The following is a 6,007-nucleotide window of genomic DNA, read 5'->3' as shown; positions in this document are numbered from 1 at the left end:
TACACCATTTTTCCAATTTAACTTTTCAGATATTACTTTGCTAGCTTGCTAAAACATCTGAATATCTTCAGACAGCTTTGTAAATGATAGTTCCATTCCATCTGCATTTTTATTACATTGTACTAGACTTGAAATATTTTAAATACTTCTACAAGCATGATTGTATCGTACTGTACATTTTGTTTAGTCACACAGCTAAATTTGTGTCTTCTAGAGTGCCACATAGCCTTAGTAGACTTAATTTTACTGACAGGTCAAAGCATACATGTTTAACCTTTATGGAACAATTGTCAACTTCTTGAAACCATGAAATGCTAGCCAGGGAACCTAACACTGTTTGTTTTGTTTCTCCGTACTAGCTTTAATTCAAACAGTACTACTAAAAAATGGCAGCCAGACATGTTTTGTCATGTTTTACAGACTCCAGAATTAATTACATGTTCAGCGTTCAAAGAGATATAAAAACCCATAGAATAAGAACTGCAGGTGCACCTTTGAAAAATCAGCCCAATAGAGCATTAGTACAAATAATTACTTCCAAAAAAGAACACAGGGATTAGTTGCAGGGCCAGAATTAAACTTTTTTCCCCGAGTGTATATTTATACGTTTACAATGACTAAGAGGTCTGTAATCTGTATATAAAATTCTTAGTAAAAAATGTGTAATTTGTCTGCCATCCGCCTACTGCATCCCCTAAATTGGGGAGTGGGGGGGATTTCTCTAAGCTATCTTAAAATCCCTTTCCATCTTTGTTTTCCTTGACTTCCGAAAACGAATATTAGTCCCTATAATATACTTCCATCTCAGAATGTGTGCAGTGGCTGCGTGATATTTTTTTAAAAACTAAAATATGTTATTGCCAATCCGACAGCATACAGATTTCAAGCATAAGTATTCTTTTATTGTGATGACAGGTATTATTTATATATATCTATTTGAACAAAGGTGAATCAACTTCTCTGGACACCCTTGATATGTGAAAGATCTAGAGCTCTGTGTAGAAAGTATCTCTCAGATGATGCATGCCAGCACTTAGTGTGTCAAGGCTATTTCCATCCACTGGCACTCCGAGGCTATGTCTAGACTGCAGGCTTCTTTCGGAAGAAACTTTTTTCTTCCAAAAAAAGTTCTTCCAAAAGAGAGCATCCACACTGCAAAAGTGAATGGACGTGCTCTCGCATATAAGCTGTGATTATTATGGACGGAATGGACATGACCTGTTCTTATTCCTCTTCTTCCTCATACAATGAGGATTGCCAATGCCAGAAAAAAACCCTCTGTTCTTTTGATTTTCTTGTGGAAGAATGCAGTTGCAGTGTGGACGTTCTTCAAGTTTTGTCGGAAAAATGGCTGTTTTTCCAACAAAACTCTGTAGTGTAGATTTACCCCAAGTGCACAAGGTGAGGAACCGCAAAAGAGCTTAAAAACCTTGCCTCTACAGGCACTGGTTACCAAAAAACTTCCCCCCAGAATCACAATACAGAGATTTTGGGGAACTGCTGCCGCCATCAAGTGATGTTATCCCTAAAACCAGGGGTGAACACATGAACCAAGTCCCCGGGGTATCCCAAGCTCTTTTGCTTCAAAAGAGCTTGAAAAGAGAAAAACAAGCAGCAGTCTCTAGTAGCTGACCCCTCAGTCTGAGGCATGCAGATACACAGACAGACAGACCTGCTGGGACACACGAATCAAATTATCACCTTAAAAAAAGTGATTTTTATTACAAAACAAAAGGTAAACTTGATAAAGCATACTTGGTTGCTAAAGGTTACAGAGCAGCTAAGGAAAACAAAACACAGAGAAAAGTCTGGGTACAATTCAAGGTGAGGAGGGGAGGCATAGATTCACACGGAGCAGTTCAAACCAAACGACAAAATAAATAAAAATCACCCCGAACACAACTAGATTCACTTTTCCTTGTACTTACTTCCAATTTTCTGTTTGCTCAGTCCACTCTCATGCCCCAAATTCCTTGAGACATGGTAGTACTGCCTGGATTTAAATCACTCTGTGTCTCAACTCCTGATTTAACTCTCCCACACAAAGAAAGCAGGCAGAGAACCTATAACCAATTCAAATTTCAACCCTCTATCTCGCTTGGTTCTCCCAGCCCCTTGCCAAAATCTTTGCTAGCTACGGGTATGTCTACACTACCCTCCTAGTTGGAACTAGGAGGGTAACGTAGGCATACCGCACTTGCAAATGAAGCCCGGGATTTGAATTTCCCAGGCTTCATTTGCATGAGCGGGGAGCCGCCATTTTTAAAACCCCGCTGGTTCGAACCCCGTGCAACGCGGCTACACGGGGCACGAACTAGGTAGTTCGAACTAGGCTTCCTAGTTCAACTACCATTACTCCTCATTTCACGAAGAGTAACGGTAGTTCGAACTAGGAAGCCTAGTTCGAACTACCTAGTTCGTGCCCCATGTAGCCGCGCTGCACAGGGTTCGAACCAGCGGGGTTTTAAAAAGGGCGGCTCTCCGCTTATGCAAATGAAGCCCGGGAAATTCAAATCCCGGGCTTCATTTGCAAGTACGATATGCCTACATTACCCCGCTAGTTCGAACTAGGCCGAAGAGTAACGGTAGTTCGAACTAGGAAGCCTAGTTCGAACTACTAGTTCATGCCCCGTGTAGCCGCGCTGCACAGGGTTCGAACCAGCGGGGTTTTAAAAAGGGCGGCTCCCCGCTTATGCAAATGAAGCCCGGGAAATTCAAATCCTGGGCTTCATTTGCAAGTACGGTATGCCTACATTACCCCACTAGTTCGAACTAGCAGGGTAGTGTAGACATACCCTACCTGAGTTTAACACCTTAGTCACTGGGTGCTGGTCAGCAGTCCCATCCATTACAAGTACAGTAATTACTCGTTTAACATGAGCCCGCTTAACACGTTTTAACGATAGCACAATTTTTTTATTTTTAGGGAACGTTTTTTGAATAACACGACCAGCCCCGAAATAACACAGGCTGCATGTGCATTCACGGCTCTAGCCTGCACTTGCTAGCAGCCGGCCGCTAAGCACAGGCAGCTGCCTTGGGACCGGGACATAAGGTTGGGAGAGAAAGGGGACTGGGATATAGCAGGGAGGGAAGTTGTTTGGCTCTGGGGAAGAGGAGGGGATTGAGTTGGGAGTATGCCCCTGTGATGGGTTGCTTGTTTCTGTCAGTAATCGATTGTGGCAAAGAGCAGGAAGCTTTGGGCCTGTTTCACTAGAGTGGGTTCATGCAGGGGAAGGGGGTGATCTACTGGGATTCAGCCACCGTTCCCTGTTGGTGTACAGTAATTCCTCATTTAACACTATCAATATGTTTCAGACAATGATGGTGTTAAGTGAAAACGTGTTATGCGGGGTCAATTTTCCCATTGAAAATAATGGAAAAGGTGGGGGTTGCGTTTCCAGCAGTGGTGTCTATTGGAACTGGGACATAAGATTGGGGGAGAAAGAGGACTGGGTTACAGCAGGGAGGGGAGGTGTTTGGCTCTGGGGAAGGGAAGGGAAGGAGAGGCAAGGGGGATTGGGTTGGGAGTATGCCCCTGTGACGGGTCTGCTGGGACCCTCACTGCGTCCGACGAGGGGGGATCGGCGGGAACGGCGCAGCGAGTAGCGAACCTCCACTGCTTTGCAGGGAGGCGGGGGAAACCCCGTGCAACTGTTTGGGCACCTTGCCCCCTCCCCTCCGCCCCCGCTTGCAAGCCAGCGGCTGAGTTTCCCCAGCCGGCCTGTCTCTGCAGAGCTTCCCCCACCTCCCTTCAAAGCGGCGAAGGGTTCCCTGCCGAACTCCCTCCCCCCCCCCCCCCCCCGCTGGACGCAGTGCAGGTCCCGGCAGACCAGTCACAGGGGCATACTCCCAACCCAATCCCCTACCCTTCCCCAGAGCCAAACACCTCCCCTCCCTGCTGTAACCCAGTCCCCTTTCTCCTCCAACCTTATGTCCCAGTCCCAAGGCAGCTGCCTGTGCTCAGCCGCCAGCTGCTAACAAGTGCAGGCTGGAGCTGACTCAGCACCAACAGAAAACTGCCTTGACACCACCGCTTGAAACGCAACCCCCACCTTTTCCATTATTTTCAATGGGAAAATTGACCCTGTGTAGCACGTTTTCACTTAACACCATCATTTTCTGAAAGTATCTACCATGTGAAATGAGGAATTACTGTACTCGTTCAGTATGAACTCCCACTGCAATCAATAGAAGTTTTGCACAATGATCAAGTACAATAAAGACCATATGGTACATATACTAACATTAGTAACAGAATATAGCTGTTAATGTTTCTATTTCCAGTGCCATAAAAACTGCTGAGATTCAGATTCCTATCCACCTCTAGCTGAAAAGGCAAGAAACATCCCTTTGATTTTCATAAGCTACCTCTGGTGTGGACACTGACACCTCTGTGAAAAGACATGGGCTACATCTAGACTGGCCCCTTCTTCGGAATAGGCATGCTAATTTCGAACTTTGGAATAGGGAAATCTGCGCGGGATTTAAATATCCCCCGCGGGATTTAAATAAACATGGCCGCCGCTTTTTTTCCGGCTTGGGGAAAAGCCGGAAAAGAGCGTCCAGACTGGTGCGATCCTCCGGAATAAAGTAGGAATAAGAGATCCTCCGGAATAGGGCTTTATTCCGGAGGATCGCGCCAGTCTGGACGCTCTTTTCCGGCTTTTCCCCAAGCCGGGAAAAAAGCAGCGGCCATGTTTATTTAAATCCCGCGGGGGATATTTAAATCCCCCGCAGATTTCCCTATTCCAAAGTTCGATATTAGCATGCCTATTCCGAAGAAGGGGCCAGTCTAGACGTAGCCATGGTGAAATAGGCCTTCTCTAACACTTTACTATCTAATAAGGACTGCTAGGTTGATGGAGAGCACTACAAAAGTTTGTTGATCAAAAAAAGTGTATATGCAAAAATACCGTATTTTTACACTGTGTTGAAGAAACGAAAATACAATTTTCAATCTGGCTAGATAACCTCTAGAATGCAAAGCACGAGTATTCTTCATGGCCATACAAGTTCTAGTGTGGCTATCCTCTGAAAAGCTAGTGCAAAAATTACACCTTGTTAGCAAATATACCTGCTGGCAATGGGACCAATCCAATAGCCACTGTTAGTGGCAAGACCTCCATTGACTTCAGTGAGTTTATACTGGGATCTGAGTCGCATTATGCCCCGAAGGCACACATACAATTCCCATTGATGTCAAAGAGAAAGCAGTGCATGTAGACTGAGGACATGATATGAGCCTGTATCTCCCTAATCCCATACACTTAGTTCATTGACAGAATGAAAAGTTTTACTGCTGTCAGCAGTGCAGAGCCAACAGCTGCAGAAAAGCAAGCTCTATTCTGCTTTAACTGGTGCATCATTAGCAAAATTTCTAGCTAAGTTCTGATTCCAGGGTGTTTATCTGAAAATCAAGCTGTGGTCTCTCCTTTGTATGTAATTACCAACAGTAAATTGAGATTGCAGTTGGAAAACATTTTGTTCTGAACCTGAGAAAACTTGTGGCAGAAGCCACTGATGGAGGATGGACATGAAATGTCAAGATGCCATTTTCACAGCCAATTTTGTTACCATAACTCATCATTGAAAGTGCTGGCAGGCAACGGTGGTTTGCAAACCCAACCCTTCTAATTATTTTCCCCCTAAAGGTGAGTGAGATCGGATGGGCTCGATACAGGCAGGTGTAAAGTGCACTTTGTGCCACCTGAGTCTTTGCTTGCTAGTAGGAAGACTGATCTGGGGGGAGGGCAGGCAGTTGTATTACCACCGACCTGTGTTAGTGCCTGGCTTATGTCTGTAGCTGTAGCTCCTAAGGAGACTTGCCAGCAAATGCTAGTGCAAATGCTGAATCAACACAGAGACTATACACTGCTTCTTCATTCCCAAGCTAGTGGAAGAAGAGCCATAGCTTCTTTCCATTGCTTTGGAGTTTCTCTTGCTGGAGTCCTATGCCAGCATCAGCACCAGGTGGAATCTCTCTGAATATATGTAAAATCCGTAA

Source organism: Pelodiscus sinensis, chromosome 7, assembly GCF_049634645.1.
Source record: "Pelodiscus sinensis isolate JC-2024 chromosome 7, ASM4963464v1, whole genome shotgun sequence".
Taxonomy (NCBI): Eukaryota; Metazoa; Chordata; order Testudines; family Trionychidae; genus Pelodiscus; species Pelodiscus sinensis.
The sequence above is the reverse complement of the archived record's forward strand: the minus strand, read 5'-3'. Positions refer to the sequence as shown.